Source organism: Hyla sarda, chromosome 1 (assembly GCF_029499605.1).
Source record: "Hyla sarda isolate aHylSar1 chromosome 1, aHylSar1.hap1, whole genome shotgun sequence".
Taxonomy (NCBI): domain Eukaryota; kingdom Metazoa; phylum Chordata; class Amphibia; order Anura; family Hylidae; genus Hyla; species Hyla sarda.
The window spans coordinates 171,098,653-171,120,349 of NC_079189.1; positions in this window are offsets into that span (position 1 = coordinate 171,098,653).

A 21,697-nucleotide genomic window follows, 5' to 3' on the forward strand; every position below is an offset into this window, starting at 1 on the left:
CCAGCTCTGATGGGACACACACAGGAGGATACAGAATGATATCAGTGATTACAGGTGACGTCTTCTCTATAGTCTTTCCTTATCTTATTCAGATGTACATACCACCGGGATTTGTTTCAGCTAAATGTTCTCCCTGCAGAACTTGATGCCCAGACGTCTCCTCACTATGTCAGCGGATTCCGATCCTCTATATGAAAACAATAATTATTATAATACTGCCAAACACTGTTTTCTTCGAATATAATACTGGCACATACCTTCTGAATTTAATTCTGACACATTGTACCTCCTGAATATACAACACACTGTACCCTCTGAATATAATACCGCCACACACCGTACCCTCTGAATATAATACTATCACACACCGTACCCTCTGAATATAATACTACCACACACTGCGCCATCTAAATATAATACTACCACACACTGTGCCCTCTGAATATAACACTACCACACACTGTGCCCTCTAAATTTAATACTAACAAACACTGCACTCTCTGAATATAATACTACCACACTGCACTCTCTGAATATAATACTACCACACTGTGCCCTCTAAATTTAATACTACCACACACTGCACTCTCTGAATAGAATACTACCACACACTGCACTCTCTGAATATAATACTACCACACACTGTGCCCTCTAAATTTAATACTACCACACACTGCACTCTCTGAATAGAATACTACCACACACTGTACCCTCTGTATATAATACTACCAAACACTGCACTCTCTGAATATAATACTACCACACACTGCACTCTCTGAATATACTACCACACACTGTGCCCTCTAAATTTTATACTACCACACACTGCACTCTCTGAATAGAATACTACCACACACTGTACCCTCTGTATATAATACTACCACACACTGCACTCTCTGAATATAATACTACCACACACTGTACCCTCTAAATTTAATACTACCACACACTGCACTCTCTGAATGTAACTTGCTGTGCAGTGCACCCTCTGAATAAAATACCCAAATGTATTGTGGCCCATAAAAAAATGTACCACCCCAGAAATTCCTCATAATCTACAATATACTTCTGAAATGCAAAACACTCTGTGCCTTCACATATAGTAATAATGCCCCATCTTGTGCCCCTACATATAATAATTATGACCCGTCCTGTTCCCCCCACATAATAATGCCCTGTGCCCCTAACATATATTGCCCCCGTGCTGTGCCCTTCACATATAATTCCCCGTTCTTTGCCCCTCACATATAATGCCCCCATCATTCGTCCCTCACATATAATGCCCCCTGTGCTGTGCCCCTCACATATAATGCCCCCCGTGCTGTGCCCCTCACATATAATGTCCCCTGTGCTGTTCCCCTCACATATAATGCCCCCTGTGCTGTGCCCCTCACATATAATGCCCCCCATGCTGTGCCCCTCACATATAATGCTCCTGTCATATGCCCCACACATATAATGCCCCCTGTGCTGTGCCCTTCACATATAATGCCCCCGTTCTTTGCCCCTCACATATAATGCCCCCATCATGCACCCCTCCCATATAATGCCCCGTGCTGTGCCCTTCACATATAATGCCCCCGTTCTTTGCCCCTGACATATAATGCCCTCATCATGCGCCCCTCACATGTAATGCCCCCTGTCCTGTCCAGTCAGGGGGCATTATATGTGAGGGGCACAGCACAAGGGGCATTATATGTTTGGGGCACATGACAGAAGCATTATATGTGAGGGGCACAGGACAGGGGGCATTATATGTGAGGGGCTCATGATGGCGCATTATATATGAGGGGCACAGGATGGGGGCATTATATATGAGGGGCGCATGATGGGGGCATTATTTGTGAGGGGCACAGCACAGGGGGCATTATATGTGTGGGGCACAGCACAGGGGGCATTATATGTGATGGGCACAGAACAAGGGGCATTATATGTGTGGGGCACAGCACGGGCATTATATGTGAGGGGAACAGCAAAGGGGACATTATGTGTGGGGCACAGCACAGGGGGCATTATATGTGTGGGGCACAGCACAGGGGGCATTATGTGTGGGGCACAGCACAGGGGGCATTATATGATATAATGCCCCCTGTGCTGTGCCCCACACATAATGCCCCCTGTGCTGTGCCCCACACATATAATGCCCCCTGTGCTGTGCCCCTCACATATAATGCCCCCTGTGCTGTGCCCACACATATAAATTATATGTGTGGGGGGCACAGCACAGGGGGCATTATATGTGTGGGGCACAGCACAGGGGGTATTATATGTGTGGGGCACAGCACAGGGGGCAATATATCATATAATGCCCCCTTTGCTGTGCCCCACACATATAATACCCCCTGTGCCGTGACCCACACATATAATGCCCCCTGTGCTGTGCCCCCCACACATATAATTTATATGTGTGGGCACAGCACAGGGGGCATTATATGTGAGGGGCACAGCACAGGGGGCCCCCCCTGTCATGTGCTCTTAACATATCGTGCCCCCAGTGCCTTGCCCTGCAGCACCTCACATTAAAAATTCCCCTTTCTCTCCCCCCCCCCCTAAGTTTTTAAATCCCCCTCCCCCTCCCATACAGTGCCCTTAACAGTGGCACATATTCCAAATCCCAAATCCCCTGGTCCCTGAGCATACTCTTCTTACTGTATGCTGGCCGCGGGGACGGGATTTCCGGGCGCTGGCGCAATGATGTGACGTCATTGCGCCGGCCTGCAGAGGATCGCGTCCCCACAGCTAACACTCTGTGTACTCACAGCGTGTGAGACTGCCTAGGTTAGTGAATGGTATCTTTCAGCCCTAAAAAGGGCTTTTTTGGGTGCTGTCCTTAAAGCAGATGTTGCACTAGTGCTTTAGGAGTAAACTGGACCCTGAATACACCACCTAGCAGCAACCTAGCTATCGCTTTCCCTATTACAGCAGGAGCAGCTTCTCTAACCCTCCACTTCCTAATCCCTTAGCATGCTGAATGAGGGTAAAATGGCGTCCGTGCAAGAGGTAGGAGGGTCTGGAAGGGGGGGGGACTGATGCTGATTGGCTGTAATGTGTCTGCTGACTCTGACTCACAGGGTCAAAGTTTACTGCAATGTTAAAGTATAGGGGGCGGAAGGAACTTCACATATGTTTGCCCGGCGATGCGAACGCGAACATGCGAAATTCGACGGGAACTGTACGCCGGCGAACAATTTGCGACATCTCTAGTCACATGTATTCATTACTGATAATGCTCATCAAAAGCATCAATATTTAGTAAAACGATACCTGCTGGTTACATTCCGGAAAGAAATCCCTCACAATGGTTTTATCCCATGGATGTTTTGAAAACTCTTCTCAGATTATTTCCACTGCCTGATCACAGGCCTTTATGTTATAATTGGATTGTTATATTAAAGGAACTCTTCAAGAAAAGCTAAAACAGTGCAGAGTGCAGGGCCTGAAGGAGAGGTTCAATACTTCTAAATCTCTGATCATGTGCCACAAAACTGCAAAACTTGCCTTTAAATACAGTTTTGCAAAGTATTTTTCTCCTGGTCTTCAAAACTCAGTAACAATACAAAAACCAACTGCAATGCAATGAATCAGCCTAAGGAAAAAAAAATAACCTAATAGGATGAAGCAATTAAAATATTTCCGTCATCTCAAGAAAGTTAAATGTTGTCTAACTAAAGTCAAACATCCCTTATGAGTGATGGGTGGGGAAGAAGTAAGTTCAAATGAGTTCAATCTCAGTGTTTTTGACTACAAAATATTGTTTGCACTGGGCACGTTTGCAATATGTTTAGCCAGATGTTCTTGTGCTTCTATTGTTGTGAATGTTTGTAGGGAAACATGCAGAGATCAGTGAACTCGTGAAAACCAGGTGCTTCTTGACCAACAGAAATTTAGGATGGTATGCTTAACTCTACACTATATGACTGCTAAATGACATGTCATACATCTTATAATTATAAAAGAGATGAGTGAATCGAAGCTGACGAACCCCAAATAGTTAAGAATTTCATTAAATATTCGATTTGCAACGAATGCAAATATCGCTGCGATTCTATAGCGCGAATCGTTTCATTAAACTCCATTTATTGCGGTCCAGGCTCTAGGGCATCTAAAATGGTGGATCCACATGTCAGTACATGGGGCAAGGAACTCTGGGAAGGCAGGAAGGCAAGGCAGGAAGGGAAGTTGGTGGGATGACCCTGGATGCAACCTATCAGCAGCCAGTCACCCCTGTGATGTCACAGCCCTATATATTTGACAGCCATTTTGCGGCTCGTCATAATATTCATTACACTGCAGAGAGATAGGACGGACATCGCTGTGTGTGTTACACAGAAAAGCTCATTCCAGCAGCGTTTCACATCCAAGTCACATCAGCGTTCTGGGGAAGAGAGAGCAGTGTTTTTTTCACTGAAAAGGATTTTTACTGCAGCCATTAACCTCCCAGTCAATTACTTCGGCATAGCATTACACAGAGGGGCAGAGATCTGTGTGTTGCCTCATACATTTCAACAAGCTGCCTCAACTTCATAAACCTAAGCAGAGGAGGCAGGAATAATTTACAGCGCAATTCTGTGTCTTTGTTCCACAGCAAATCATCTGCTGGTTATACTAGTCTGTAGACGGTATAATACCCAGCAGTCCATTCCTAATACTCTTTGACAGAGTGCAATTTTGTGTTTAGTACACAGCTTTTTTGTGCTGAAGCTGTTACGCCGAGCGCTCCGGGTCCCTGCTCCTCCCCGGAGCGCTCGCGGCGTTCCCCTCCGTGCAGCACCCCGCTGACCGGGAGCGCTGCACTACTGTCTCCGGCGGGGATGCGACCCGCGTAGTGGGACGCGCCCGCCCGCGGCTCGCATCCCAGTCTCCTCACCTGCCCCGTCCTCCGTCCGCTCAGTCCCGGCGCGCGCGGCCCTGTCCCCTAGGGCGCGCGCACGCCGGCTCTCTGAGATTTAAAGGGCCAGTGCTCCATTGATTGGCGCCTGGCCCAATCAGTACCTGCACCTGTGTCCTCATTATAAAAACCCACTTCCCCTTCCTACCATCGCCAGATCTTGTTGCCTTGTGCCAGTGAAAGCATTTTGTGTATGTTCCAAGCCTGTGTTCCAGACCTTCTGCTGTTGCCCCTGACTACGACCCTTGCTGCCTGCCCTGCTCTCTGCTACGTCCGACCTTGCTCTTGCCTTGTCCTTCTCAACCGCGCCAGTCTCAGCAGTCAGTGAGGTTGAGCCACTACCGGTGGACACGACCTGGTTGGTACCGCTGCAGCAAGACCATCCTGCTTTGCGGCAGGCTCTGGTGACTACCAGTAGCAACTTAGAACCGGTCCACCGGTACGGTCCACGCCAATCCCTCACTGACACAGAGGATCCACCACCAGCCTGCCGAATCCTGACAGTAGATCCGGCCATGGATCCCGCTGAGGTGCTGCTGCCAAGTCTCGCTGACCTATCAACGGTGTTCGCCCACCAATCCCAACAGATCACCCAACAAGGACAGCAACTGTCGCAGTTGACCGCCATGCTACAGCAGCTTCTGCCTCTACAGCAGCAACCATCTCCTCCGCCAGCTCCTGCTTCTCCTCCACAGCAAGTTGCCACTTCCACACTCTGCTTGTCCCTACCTGACAAATTCGATGGGAACTCTAAGTTGTGCCGTGGCTTCTTGTCCCAGTGTTCCTTGCACTTGGAGATGATGTCGGACCTATTCCCCACTGAACGGTCTTAGGTGGCTTTCGTGGTCAGTCTCCTGTCTGGAAAGGCCTTGTCATGGGCCACACCGCTCTGGGACCGCAACGATCCTGCCACTGCTACAATCCAGTCCTTCTTCGCTGAAGTTCGTAGTGTCTTTGAGGAGCCAGCCCGGGCCTCCTCAGCCGAGACTGCTTTGCTGAACCTCGTACAAGGGAGTTCTTCCGTAGGCAAATACGCCATCCAGTTTCGTACCCTCGCCTCAGAGCTATCCTGGAACAATGAGGCCCTCTGCGCCACCTTCAAGAAAGGCTTATCCAGCAACATCAAAGATGTACTGGCCGCATGACAAATTCCTGCTAACCTGTCTGAACTTATCCATTTGGCCACCCGCATCGACATGCGTTTTTCTGAAAGACACCAGGAGCTCCGCCAGGAAAAGGACCTTGATCTCTGTGCACCTCTCTCCCAGAATCCTTTGCAATCTACCCCTGTGCCTCCCGCCGAGGAGGCTATGCAAGTGGACCTGGTCTCGCCTGACCCATGAAGAGAGGTCTCGTCGCAGAGATGAAAATTTATGCCTGTACTGCGCTAGTACCGAACATTTCCTAGTGGACTGCCCTATTCATCCCCCGCATCTGGGAAACGCACGCACTCACCCTGTTCACGTGGGAGTGGCGTCTCTTGGTGTGAATTCTGCTTCTCCACATCTCACTGTGCCTGTGCGGATTTCTCCTTCTGCCAACTCCTTCTTCTCAGCTGTGGCCTTCTTGGACTTTGGTTCTGCAGGAAATGTTATTTTGGCCTCTTTTGTTAATAGGTTCAGCATCCCAGTAACCCGTCTCGTCAAACCACTCTCTATCTCTTCTGTTAACGGAGAAAAATTAGACTGCACTGTGCACTACCACAGTGAACCCCTGCCCATGAACATTGGACTTCACCATAAAAAAATAGAATTTTTCGTTCTGCCTAACTGCACCTCTGAAGTCCTTCTCGGCCTGCAGTGGCTCCAACATCATGCTCCCAACCTCGACTGGACCACCGTGGAGATCAAAAATTGGGGTCCTTTTTGTCACAAACGATGCCTCACATCTGCTCCCACTTGTCTAACCCCTGAGGTTCCACCTTTACCGGGCCCTCCCAAGGCTTACCAGGGCTTTTCTGATCTTTTCTGCAAAAAGCAAGCAGAGATCTTACCTCCTCATAGCCTCCTTCCTGGTACCACTCTGCCCCGTGGCAAGCTTCACCCTCTGCCCCCCCTCCCCATTCCCATTTCTTCTGGAGTTCCTGCTGTAGATGAAGTAACCCAGGACTTCTCCGTTATCTGGAAGGAGACTCAAGAGGCGCTCCCACTGGCCTCGTCTCGTATGAAGTTACAAGCAGATAAAAAGAGGGGGAGACCTAAGGGGGGGTACTGTTACGCAGAGCGCTCCGGGTCCTTGCTCCTCCCCGGAGCGCTCGCAGCGTTCACCTCCGTGCAGCGCCCCGGTCAGATCCGCTGACCGGGAGCGCTGCACTACTGTCTCCGGCGGGGATGCAACCCGGGTAGCGGGACGCGCCCGCCCGCGGCTCGCATTCCAGTCTCCTCACCTGCCCCGTCCTCCGTCCGCTCAGTCCCGGCCCGCGTGGCCCCGCTCCCCAGGGCGCGCGCGCGCCGGCTCTCTAAGATTTAAAGGGCCAGTGCTCCATTGATTGGCGCCTGGCCCAATCAGTACCTGCACCTGTGTCCTCATTATAAAAACCCACTTCCCCTTCCTAGCATCGCCGGATCTTGTTGCCTTGTGCCAGTGAAAGCGTTTTGTGTATGTTCCAAGCCTGTGTTCCAGACCTTCTGCTGTTGCCCCTGACTACGACCCTTGCTGCCTGCCCTGACCTTCTGCTACGTTCAACCTTGCTCTTGCCTTGTCCTTCTGTACCTCGCCAGTCTCAGCAGTCAGTGAAGTTGAGCCGCTACCGGGGGACACGACCTGGTTGCTATCGCCGCAGCAAGACCATCCCGCTTTACGGCGGGCTCTGGTGAATACCAGTAGCAACTTAGAACCGGTCCACCGGTACGGTCCACGCCAATCCCTCACTGACACAGAGGATCCACCACCAGCCTGCCGAATCCTGACAGGAGCACTGTTGTGTACTGCTGGTGTTGTGCAAAAATATGTTTTTTAAGCGTACTGTACCACATTTTTCTGCCCTCATAAGTGCATACCACATACCTACATCTAAGTGGTGTATTATTTTGTACCTGTTAATCTGTCAAGGGCCTAGATACTGTGAAAGTCCAGGCAAAAGTAATCACCAGCTGGTGTTTTACTAAAATACGTTTTGTTTAGCGTACTGTACCGCATTTTTCTGCCCTCATAAGTGCATACCACATACGTACATCTAAATAGTGTACTATTTTGTACCTGTTAATCTGTCAAGCTCTTACATACTGTGATAGTCAAGGCAGAAGAACTCACCGGCTGGTGTTGTATTCAGATACTTTTTTAAGTGTACTGTAGCGCATTTTTCTGCCCTCATAATTGCATACCACATACATACATCTAAGTAGTGTACTATTTTGTACCTATTAACCCCTTAACGACGCAGGACGTATATTTACGTCCTGCGCCGTCTCCCGCGATATGAAGCGGGATCGCGCCGCGATCCCGCATCATATCGCGTCGGTCCCGGCGCTAATCAACGGCCGGGACCCGCGGCTAATACCACACATCGCCGATCGCGGCGATGTGCGGTATTAACCCTTTAGAAGCGGCGGTCAAAGCTGACCGCCGCTTCTAAAGTGAAAGTGAAAGTGACCCGGCTGCTCAGTCGGGCTGTTCGGGACCACCGCGGTGAAATCGCGGCGTCCCGAACAGCTGATCGGACACCGGGAGGGCTCTTACCTGCCTCCCCGGTGTCCGATCGACGAATGACTGCTCCGTGCCTGAGATCCAGGCAGGAGCAGTCAAGCGCCGATAATGCTGATCACAGGCGTGTTAATACACGCTAGTGATCAGCATAGGAGATCAGTGTGTGCAGTGTTATAGGTCCCTATGGGGCCTATAACACTGCAAAAAAAATGTTAAAAAAAAGTGTTAATAAAGGTCATTTAACCCCTTCCCTAATAAAAGTTTGAATCACCCCCCTTTTCTCATAAAAAAAATAAAACAGTGTAAAAAAAATAAAAAATAAACATATGTGGTATCGCCGCGTGCGTAAATGTCCGAACTATAAAAATATATCATTAATTAATCCGTACGGTCAATGGCGTACGCGCAAAAAAATTCCAAAGTCCAAAAAAGCGTATTTTGGTCACTTTTTATATCATTAAAAAATGAATAAAAAGTGATCAAAAAGTACGATCAAAACAAAAATCATACCGATAAAAACTTCAGATCACGGCGCAAAAAATGAGTCCTCATACCACCCCATACGTGGAAAAATAAAAAAGTTATAGGGGTCAGAAGATGACATTTTTAAACGTATAAATTTTCCTGCATGTAGTTATGATTTTTTCCAGAAGTGCGACAAAATCAAACCTATATAAGTAGGGTATCATTTTAACCGTATGGACCTACAGAATAATGATAAGGTGTAATTTTTACCGAAATATGCACTGCGTAGAAACGAAAGCCCCCAAAAGTTACAAAATGGCGGGTTTTTTTCGATTTTGTCGCACAATGATTTTTTTTTCCGTTTCGCTGTGCATTTTTGGGTAAAATGACTAATGTCACTGCAAAGTAGAATTGGCGACGCAAAAAATAAGCCATAATATGGATTTTTAGGTGGAAAATTGAAAGGGTTATGATTTTTAAAAGGTAAGGAGGAAAAAACGAAAGTGCAAAAACGGAAAAACCCTGAGTCCTTAAGGGGTTAATCTGTCAAGGGCCTATATACTGTGAAAGGACAGCTAATAGTGCACACGTGCTTCTGTTCTAGACAAATACTGTTTTAAGCGTAGTGAAGCGTATTGTACTCCCCTGGTATACGCAATAAGTATGTCAGGCAGAATAGTGCCAAGACGTGCACAGTGGAGTGGCAGAGGCCTAAATTCATTAGGTGCATGCAAAGGTCGCAGCAGAGTACAGGCGTGTGGCAGCCGGAGTCGCAGCAAAAGGTCTAAGCTCCTGGTGTCAGATAGCAGTCCTGTGTCGACCAGCAACCCAGCAGCCAAGATTGATTGGTTCACTCGATCATCCACTTCATCCCAAGTGACATCCGACACCCGTAGTCTACAGTCGGTGGGTTCCTCAGACTCAACCCTTACTTGGCATGGCCCTCATGCTGCTGCTGCCACCTCAAGGCTCTGTCATTGTACTGCTCTATGGTCTCCTCATGCGAATGCTACCACCTCCAGGGTCTTTCATTTTGCCGCCATATGGTCTCCTCATGCTGATGCTGCCACCTCCAGGCTCTCTCATTGTGCTGCTCTATGGTCTCCTCATGCCAATGCTACCTCCTCCATGCTTGTCATTGTGCCACCATATGGTCTCAACATGCTGATGCTACCACCTCCAGGCTCTGTCATTGTGCCGCCATATGGTCTCCTCATACTGATGCTGCCACCTCCAAGCTCTCTAATTGTGCTGCTCTATGGTCTCCTCATGATGATGCTGCCACCTCCGGGCTCTGTCATTGTGCTGCTCTATGGTCTCCTCACGCTGATGCTACCACCTCCACGCTCTGTCAGTGTGCCACCATATGGTCTCCTCATGCTGATACTACCACCTCCAGGCACTGTCATTGTGCCACCATAGGGTCTCCTCATGTTGAGGCTACCACCACCAGACTCTCTAATTGTGCTGTTCCATGGTCTCTTCATGCTGATGCTGCCACCTCCAGGCTCTCTAATTGTGCTGCTCTATGGTGTCCTCATGCTGATCCTACCAACTCCAGGCTCTCTCATTGTGCTGCCATGAATACTGCAAAACATAATTATGGTGATGGTCCCCAGTTTCAGAAATTCCTCTGCATTAGGGTCACTTTCAGGACTGCTGATGCTGCTGCTGCCACTATATGACCCTATATGGACTCCTCATGCTTCAGCCAACTCCAGGCTGTCTCATTCAGCCACTACATGGTGTCCTCATGTTTCAGCCACTTCCAGGCTGTGCCATTCAGACACTATATGGTCTCCTCATGCTTCGGCCAACTCCAGGCTTGGCCATTCAGCCACTATATGGTCTCTTCATTCTGCCACAAACTCCAGGCAGTCAATCATCCACTCTATGGTCTCCTCATACTGATGCCACCTCCAGGCTCTGTCATTGTGCTGCTATGTGACATGTGACTCCTTGTTAAATTTGGTCCTTTGTACCCACATGCCGGGGCCCTGGACACTAAAACTTGGGAGTTAAAATTTCAATTTCAAAATCCTCGATTTCAAAATCTTAAATTTAAATGTAAAAATGTAAAATTTCATTGGTCTCCTCATGCTTCTGCAAACTCCAGGTTGTGCCATTCAGCAACTATATGGTCTCTTCATGCAGCATGTCCAGCATCTTAGCAAGTCAGGATATAATGAAGTCAATCACCAGCCCAGAGGCTAGACTGGGCTGACTTTAAATAGACACACCTAAGGAGCTATTGGCTAGCAAGTCAAAGACTATTGTTACGTTATGCGCTCCGGGCGCACACACTGACCGTGAGCGCATGGTCCCCTTACCTGCTGCTGCCAACGGGGCTGGGACTTGCATTGCGGGACATGCCTGCATCCAAGTCCCAGTCTGTCACTCTCCGGGTGTTTCTCCTGCATCCGCCTCTGCCTCTCTGCTCCGTCGCACGTGTCCTCGTCCCCTAGGGCGCATGCGTACCAGAGCTTTAAGATTTAAAGAGCCAGTACGCTCATTAGTGTAATTCACCTGTGGTTAATTTAAAAAATCCTCCACCCTCCTCACTCTCCTGCCGGATCTTTGTTGCCTTGTGCCTTAGAGAAAGCATTCCTCAGTATTGCCTTGCCATGTATCTGATCCCTTGCTTTGTGACTTTGACCTTGCTCCTCTGCCACGTGCCTACTGAACTCCTGCTATGTCTTGACTACGCTACTGTGCAATCTGCCCTGACCCTCTGCTATCCAGACTAAGAGCTGCCTTATCCCTCTTGTGCCTCACATCTCCTCAGCCACCTGTGTGGTCGAGCCATGCCAGGGGTTGCCACCTTAGACTGTGCTCCCTGGTACTGTCCGAGTCATCTGCAACACAGGTCCAGGGGATCCACATCCACCGGTATTCCTGTCTTCTGAAATGTGAGTGTTACAGTAAGATTCGGCCATGGATCCCGTTGGGGTACCCCTGCCTGAACTCACGGATCCTCCCTCCGTTGTGGTATGTCAGTCACAGCAGTTGGCCCAACAGATGCAGCAATTTTCTCAACTTTCAGCCATGATGCAACAGCTTTTGGCCTTGCAACAGCAGCAGGTACCACAATCTGGCCACTCCCACCTCCAGCTCCTGCAGTGTCTTCTGGCTCCCAGCTACGCCTGCCTTTACCTCCCAAGTATGATGGGGATTCAAAGTCATGCAGAGGCTTTGTTACACAGTGCTCCATGCACTTGGAGCTCATGTCTGAACTGTTTCTGACAGAACGTACGAAGGTGGCCTTTGTCATTATTCTACTGTCCGGAAAAGCCCTGGCCTGGGCTACACCCCTTTGGGACAGTGGTGATCCAATATCCTCCTTTGTCGGCCTTCTAGGAAGAATTTTGCAGTGTCTTTGAGGAACCTGCACGTGCCTCTTCAGCTGAGACAGTGTTGCTAAACCTCTGTCAAGGGAATTCTACCCTTGGTGACTACGCGGTTCAATTCTAGCCTCTAAACTTGCCTGGAATGATGAGGCCTTGTGTGCCACATTCAAAAAAGGACTGTCAAGCAGGATTAAAGATGCCCTTGCAGCACGTGTTCCTCCATCTTCTTTGGCAGAACTTATCCACTTGGCCACACGCATTGATGTGTGTTTTGCTGAGAGACAACAGGAACTGCGATTAGAGAGGGAACCTGCCCGTCTGACACCCATGTTTCAACGTCCACCTCTTCAGTTTCCTGGACCTCTTGCCGAAGAGGCTATACAAGGAGATCGTTCTCGTCTTACGCAACAGGAGAGATCACAATGATGCAATGAGAATTTGTGCTTGTATTGTGCTAGCTCGGAGCACTTTCTCAAGGACTGTACAGTTCGCCCCCACCTAGGGTACGTGGGAGAGGCGTCCCTGAGTGCAAAAACTACCTCTCCAAGCTTAACTATTCCTGTACAAGTCTTCGCTTCAGCCGAGTTTTCCTTCAGCGCTACAGCATTTTTGGATTCTGGATCAGCAGGTGACTTTATTGATGCAGATTTAGTCCACAAGTATCATCTTCCCCTTACTCAGCTTGCCAAGCCCTTGTTCATTTCCTGGCTAGATGGTCACTGTTCTTTTCTAGGTTCAACTTCTTCATTCTTTTCCATCCAGCAGACAAGAACATCAGGGCTGATGCTTTCTCCAGGTCCTCTGACGTCATTTGTTTGGACTCCTTGCCTAGGCATATTATTCCTACTGACCGTTTGATTCCTGCCGCTCCTGCTGAGATTCAGCAAGTTCCTGCGGGAAAATCCTTTGTGCCCACCAGATTGAGATGCAAGGTCCTGAAATGGGGTCATTCTTCCTTGACAGCAGGACATCATGGAATACGCAAGACTCTACTTCTTATTTCCCAGCACTACTGGTGGCCCCATCTTGAACGTGATGTTTCTGATTTTGTTCGCTCCTGTGAAACATGTGCCCGTGGCAAAACTCCTCAACAGAGACCTGCAGGACTCTTACAGCCTTTACCCATTCCAGAGACTCCCTGGTCCCATATCGCCATGGATTTCATCACCGATTGGCCACCATCGCATAATAACATTGTCAGCTGGGTTGTTGTAGATCGTTTTTTAAGATGGCTCATTTCATTCCTCTACCAGGTCTTCCTTCTGCCCCACAGCTGGCGAAGTACTTCTTGTTACATGTGAATTCAGGTAGAAGACAGACATATTGCACATCTACAATCTTGCACAATGATCTAATTGCTTCTCAGCATAATTTCAAAAACTAACAGGTTGTTAGTATATCCAATTGGTATAGGTCACAGCAAAAAGTATGCAGACTCCCAATTTCAAAAAGGCTGTGGTCTTTATTTAGGTCATCAGCAATGCAACGTTTCGGCTATAGTGTAGCCTTTGTCAAGCATACACTATAGCCGAAACGTTGCATTGCTGATGACCTAAATAAAGACCACAGCCTTTTTGAAATTGGGAGTCTGCATACTTTTTGCTGTGACCTATACCAATTGGATGTTCTACATCTGGACTGGTTATCCGGATGGTCACGGGCATAAGAGCAGGGACTAGTGCTGTCTTCCTCCTTGGACAGGTTGTTAGTATATACGTTTTGATCAAAAAGTACAAAGCCCACTCGCCATGTCAAGGCCACCTATTTAGAGTGGGTCCCTAACGTCCCTAGCATAAAATGGTGTAGCACTGGGCGGCGACCACCACCGCCGCAACACCAGTGCCCACAGGGGGAACGACCCACTGGCAGAGCGGCCCCAATGCCACTCAAACCAGTCCATGGGTCGCACCTCCCCGCAGACACGGCGCCACGGCAGCAACTTTTTGATCAAAACGTATATACTAACAACCTGTTAGTTTTGAAATGATGCTGAGAAGCAATTAGATCATTGTGCAAGATTGTAGATGTGCATCATGTCTGTCTTCTACCTGAATTCCCATTGTGTTTTCTATCCCCTCTTTTTTTTTTGTTTGAACATGTGTCTGCACTCTTCCCCACCCCCTCAACCCAACCCTATATAAGTAGTAGTTAGCTACACATGGGCCATTTCTTTCCTAGCAGCCTCCCAGTCTGACTGGGAGAGCATGGTAAGTGAGCTGTAGCACCCTGTTCACACTGGTGTGGTGCTGTGCGGCGTCTGTTGCTGCCGTGGCGCCGTGTCTGCGGGGTGTCTGTCTTCTACCTGAATTTACTTCTTGTTACATGCCTTTCATTTACATGGTCTTCCTCAGCATAGCGTTTCGGATCGAGATGTGCAGTTTGTCTCTAAGTTCTGGCCCTTTGTAACCGTCTGGACATAAATATGGACTTCTCCTCGGCCTACTACCCTCAGTCCAATGGTCAGGTGGAGAGGGTTAATCAAGTCCTTGAGACTTATCTTCGGCATTTTGTTTCAGCTCGCCAAGATGATTGGGTAGACCTTCTCCCCATGGCTGAATTCTAATATAATCATAAAGATTCCAAGTCCACAAGGTCGTCCCCCTTGTTTGTTGTCTACGGACTCCATCTCCGTTCTCCTCTTCCTCTCCTAGTCTCCACCGGTCTCCCTGCTGTTAAGGAGCTGGTCTGTGACTTCTCCACCATCTGGCAACAGACCCGACAGTTGTTATCCCAAGCTTCTTCACGCATAAAGGCGCAAGCGGATAAAAGTAGAAGATCTCCTCCGTCCTTCTCTCCTGGTTACATGGTGTGGCTTTCATCAAAATACATCCACTTCCAGATCCCTTGTTACAAGCTCGTTCCCCGCTACCGTGGTCCCTTCCAGATTCTACAAAAAAATCAATCCTGTCTCCTTCAAACTCCATCTACCTGCTAGGTTACATATTCCCAATTCCTTCCACGTCTCTCTCCTCAAACCTCTTGTCATAAACTGGTTCTCTCAGAAGAATCTTGTCCCCACACCTGTCTCCGGCTCATCTGACATCTTCAAAGTTAAACAGATTCTTGCGAAAAAAATGTGAGCGGTAAAAATTTTTTTTTTGGGTCGACTGGGAGGGTTACGGTCCTGAGGAGAGATCTTGGGAGCCTGAGGAGAATATCCTGGACGTTACCTTCTCAGGAGTTTCCTCTCTCGCAAAAGGAGGGGGAGAGCAAAGGGGGGGACTGTTACGTTATGCGCTCCAGCTGCCAGAGCCGGCGTTAAGGGGGGGCAAACCGGGCAATTGCCCAGGGCCTCCATCACCCAGGGGGCCCCCTGCAGGCGGCTACAGTGTTTTGCAGCTCCGGGAATGTGTGAAGTGAGCCTCGCTGCTGCTTAAAGGCTCTCAGCAGAGGCCTTCCATGTAGTGCTGGCAGGGAGAGGCTGGGCTCCTTTAACACCCCCCCCACCTGCTCCTCCTCCCCCCTCCTGCTGCTGGTAGATCGCAAGTGTATGGCCTGTCTGTCGATGTATGAGGGAGCCTGTAGGATCCAGGAAGCACTGAACTCGCCATCAAAACCTAGATGCTGGAGTATCCTCTGCCCCAGCAGGCTCTCACTAAAAGTACGTATATTTATATCTAGTGCAGTGTTTCCCAACCAGGGTGCCTCCAGCTGTTGCTTATCTACCACTCCCAGCATGCCCAGACCGCCAGAGGCTGTCCGGGCATGCTGGGAGTAGTAGTTTTGCAACAGCTGGAGGCTCCATGGTAGGGAAACACTGATCTATAGTGTGTGAACATGTGTAACTATCCTTACATGCATTTATAGTGTGTGTGGGTACAGCATTAATATATACAGTATGTGTGTGTATGTGTATATATATGTATATTTATAGAAAGTGTGTGTGTAGAGCATGAATATATGTGTGTGTGTGTATGTGTGCATATATATATCTATATATATATATATATATATATATATATATGTGTGTGTGTGTGTGTGTGTGTGTGTATATATATATATATATATATATATATATATATATATATATATGTGTGTGTGTGTATATTATGTGTGTGTGTATATATATATATGTATATATATATAGTGTGTGTGTGTACAGCATGAATATATATGTGTGTGTATATATATATATATATATATATATATATATATGTGTGTGTATATATAATGTGTGTGTGTACAGCATGAATATATATAAATGTGTTTGTGTGTGTGTATATATATATAATGTGTGTGTACAGCATGTGTGTAGATATATATATATATATATATATATATATATATATATATATGGGAATATTATATATATGTATGTGTGTGTGTGTGTTTGTGTGTGTCTGTATGTGTGTAGTTGTGATTATTAATTTTTTTTCCCCCTGTATGTGATATGTAGAGGTAAATCTGTCACTAGGCCAATATGACGACCCTGTCACCACTCACACTGTCACAAGCGCTGTCAATGCTGCACAATGTGATCTCCCAGGGTCCCTCCAGCTGTTGCAAAGCTCATATATATATATATATATATATATATATATATATAACAATAATCATAGATTAGGCATGTGTTAGAAATATACCCTGCAAGGGAGGGGGATAAGAGATAGATTTCTATGTATGTGTATAGATGTGTGTTATTGCAGTGTTATTCAGTCACGGTATGTGTTTTTGCAGTGTTCTGGTATAGCATTTTTATTCAGTTGCGATATGGCGGTATTCTGTTCTGGTATAGCATTTTTATTCAGTCACGGTATGGCGGTATTCTGTTCTGGTATGGCATTTTTATTCAGTCACGGTGTGTGGGGTATTGTTCTGTTCTGGTATATTGTTATTCAGTCACGGTATGGCAGTATTGTGCTGTTCTGGTATGGCGGTAATGTTCTGTTCTGGTATGGTGTTGTTATTCAGTATTGTTCTGTTCTGGTATGTTGTTATTCAGTCACTGTATGGCAGTATTGTTCTGTTCTGGTATGGCGGTAATGTTCTGTTCTGATATGGTGTTGTTATTCAGTATTGTTCTGTTCTGCTTTGGCGTTGTTATTCAGTCACGGTATGGTGGTATTGTTCTGTTCTGCTTTGGCGTTGTTATTTAGTCACGGTATGCTGATATTGTTCTGTTCTGCTTTGGTGTTGTTATTTAGTCACGGTATGGTGGTGTTGTTCTTTTCTGGTATGGTGTTGTTATTCAGTCATGGTATATCGGTATTGTTCTGTTCTGTTCTGGTATAGCGTTGTTATTCAATCACGGTATGGGGGTATTGATTACAAATGTTAGAACACGTGTTTGCAGATGCTGGGGGTCGGCAAAATAAGGTTTTGCCTAGTGCGGCAAAAATTCTTGCACCAGCCCTGCATCAACACCCCCCCCCCACCCCCTTTTGGGGCCCCACTTTTAATTTTGCCCAGGGCCACACTAAGCCTAAAACCGGCCCTGTCGGCCGCACACGCTGGCCGTGAGTGCGTTGTCCCCTTACCTGCTGCATAACAGGTCGTGCCTGCATGAGAGCCCCAGTCCGCCTCTGCCTCTCTTCTCTGGCGCGCGTGTCCCCGTCCTCTAGGTCGCGCGTGCCGGAGTGTTAAGATTTAAAGGGCCAGTACGCTCATTAGTGTAATTCACCTGTGGCTCATTTATAAATTCCTCCACCCTCCTCACTTCCCTGCCGGATCTTTGTTGCCTTGCCTCAGTATTGCCTTGCCGTGTATCTGATCCCTTGTGACTTTGTGACTTTGACCTTACTCCTGTGCCGCCTGCCTACTGAACTCCTGCTATGTCTTGACTACGCTACTGTGCGCCTGCCCTGACCTTCTGCTATCCAGACTACGAGCTGCCTTATCCCTCCTGTGACACGCATCTCCTCAGCTGCCTGTGTGGTTGAGCCGTGCCAGGGGTAGCGACCTGGGTGCCGCCTTCCGCAGCAAGTCCTTCCTGCTTTGCAGCGGGCTCTGGTGAAAACCAGCGGCACCTTAGACTCCGCTCCCTGGTACTGTCCGTGTCATTGGCCACACAGGTCCAGCGGATCCACATCCACCGGTATTCCTGTCTTCTGAAACGTGAGGGTTACAAGTATTAACTATTCCCTGACCAGGGAACATAAAACTGTTCACACACAACCAAACCAATAGCTGTGTGTGAACACCGGCCAATACAGACATGACACCTAGTGTCTACTCATGCTGCTGCCAACTCCAGAATGTGCCATTCAGACACTATGTGGTCTCCACATGCTTCAGTCAACTCAAGGCTATGTCATTCAGCCAATATATGGTTTACTGATGCTGCTGGGCCTGGGCCTAAAACATTTTTATGGTAGCACTAGCTACCATAAATCTTCAATTTAAATTTCAAAAATCATCTTTTAATCTTAGAGATTGTGAAGCCCTAGTGTCTACTCATGCTGCTGCCAACTCCAGGCTGTGCCATTCAGACACTACATGGTCTCCTCATGCTTCAGCCAACTCCAGGCGGTGCCATTCTGACACTATATGGTCTCCCCATGCTGCCACAAACTCCAGGCAGTCATTCAGCCACTATATGGTCTCCTCATACTGATGCCACCTCCAGGCTATGTCAATGTGCTGCCATGTGACTACTTGTTATATTTGGTCCTATATTTGTAAATGTCAAAACTCATCTTTTAATTTTAGGGATTATGAAGCCCTTGTGTCTACTCATGCTGCTGCCAGCTCCAGGCTGTGTCATCCAGCCACTATATGGTCTCCTCATGCTTCAGCCACATCCAAAGCTGTGTCATTCAGCCACTATATGGTCTCCTCATGCTGCCAACACCTCCACGCTGTGTTATTCAGCCACTATATGGTCTCCTCATGCTGCCAACCCCGTCCACGCTGTGTTATTCAACCACTATATGGTCTCCTCATGCTTCAGCCAATTACAGGCTGTGTCATTCAACCACTATATGGTCTCCTCATGCGGCCAACACCTCCACTCTGTGTAATTTAGCCACTGTATGGTCTCCTCTTGCTGCCAACACCTCCAGGCTGTGTCATTCAGCCACTATATGGTCTGATGCCACCTCCAAGCTCTGTCATTGTGCCGCTCTGTGGCAGTGATTCTAAAGCAATGCAATCTGCATGTCATTCGGAATAACAGTATTATTTCACTACCCCAGCACACTCCATATGCGTGTTAGTACAAAGCAAAGTGTTCTACACCCCTATTCAGGCTCTCTTTAGTCCAGAAATAGCTGTTGTTAATATATATTTGCTGAAAATAAATTCGTATCAAATCACATTTTTTGGGAAAATTCGGCAAATCGGCCGAATCTAATTTTTCAAAAGTTCGCTAATCTCTAATAAATATGATCATATTCATATTTATGTACTTAGTAAACTTACAAGAATACATAATTCCTGGGGTAGTTCAGCTTTTTTGGGTCAAATAATTTTTAGATGAAAAATACAGATTGGAACCTGGGCATATATGACAGTGCTATACTATATAGACTGTTTAGGTTACATATAATTGACAGGAATTATAATAATCCAGTTTTACTGTGAAACCCTAATTTATATGGACATAGATTGATCAGGTTTATTGTAAGGTTTTATCTTTTTTGATGGTAGTACTTACCATTTTCTATGTTCTTTTTCCCTAAGACTGACACAGACTTCTTTCAGGCACAACTCATTTCACCAGAATTTTCTACCCAGACATTTATGCTTATAAAGCACTGTACCTCTTCAACAAACTCCCCATCCATAATGACTCCTTGGTCCCCTAACATGAATTTCCATTTGTTTTCCACACAGTAGTTGAGATCCCTTTAGGTTTCACAGACTAATAGTATTTTTACACAGTAATAGTGCCCCCACTTAATTACAATGCCCTTTTGTATCACCTATATAGTAATGCCCTTTGTGTCCCCACCAAATAGTCATGTCCCATTTTATGCCCTCGTTAGGTCCCATATATGGTAATGTTCCCACTTTCTGCCAGTTGGCAACAGTAATGTCCCCCTTTCTTCCCTCATGTAGAAAAAACTGTTTTCTTTGTACCTCTATACAAATATATTGTTTTCCTTTTGTCCTAAATATACTAGTTAAGTCCTTTTCTGTTTATCCCTTATTAATAATGTTACCTGAAACCCCCCAAAAAACACCTGAAAGGGGTATTCCAGGCAAAAAACTTTTTTTTATATATATCAACTGGCTCCGGAAAGTTAAACAGATTTGTAAATTACTTCTATTAAAAAATCTTAATCCTTCCAATAGTTATTAGCTTCTGAAGTTTTCTGTCTAACTGCTCATGATGTCAATGATGATGATGATGTCACGTCCCGGGAACTGTGCATGATGGGAGAATATCCCCATAGGAACTGCACAGCTCCCAGGACGTGAGTCATCAGAGAGCAGTTAGACAGAAAACAACAACTCAACTTCAGAAGCTAATAACTATTGGAAGGATTAAGATTTTTTAATAGAAGTCATTTACAAATCTGTTTAACTTTCCGGAGCCAGTTGATATGTAAAAAAAAAAAGTTTTGGCCTGGAATATCCCTTTAACCCCTTAAGGACCACGGACGTATGAGTACGTCCCTGCGCCCTGGGTCTTAAGGACCAGGGACGTACTCATACGTCCGTGGGAATTCCGGCCCCTGCCGCGTGCCGGGTGGGGATCGGGCCGGGGTGACTGCTGATATCTATCAGCAGGTACCCCGCGCAAATGCCCAGGGGGATCATTAGACCCCCCCATGTCGGCGATCGCCGCAAATCGCAAGTGAATTCACACTTGCGATTTGCGGCTATTCCGGGTCATATGGGTCTATAGTGACCCGGTGACCGTGAAAATAAAGGGGATTGCGGATGTCCTAGACACCCACGATCCCCTTGAAGCAATAGGAGGGAGCTGCCACCCCTCCTATCTCTGCTATTGGTGGTCTAGACGCGACCACCAATAGCAGATCAGGGGCGGAGTGGTTTACTTTCGGTTTCCCCGTTCTGCACACCCACAATAGGCGGGGCAGGATGGGGAAACCGACAGGGATCGGCGCCGAAGATCCACTTACCCATCGGCAATGGCAGCGGGCGCCGATCAGCGGCGGCAGCGGGCGCGACCGGCGGAAGAAGAGGACGGCGACTCAGCTCCCTGGATCCGATGGAAGCCGGTGAGTTACTTAGCAACATCTGGAGGGCTACAGTCTGAGACCACTATAGTGGTCTCTAAACTGTAACCCTCCAGATGTTGCAAAACTACAACTCCCAGCATGCCCAGAGAGCTATTTAGGCATGCTGGGAGTTGCAGTTTTGCAACAGCTGGAGGTCTACAGTTTGAGACCACTGCACAGTGATCTCTATACAGTGCACCTCCAGATCTTGCAAAACTACAACT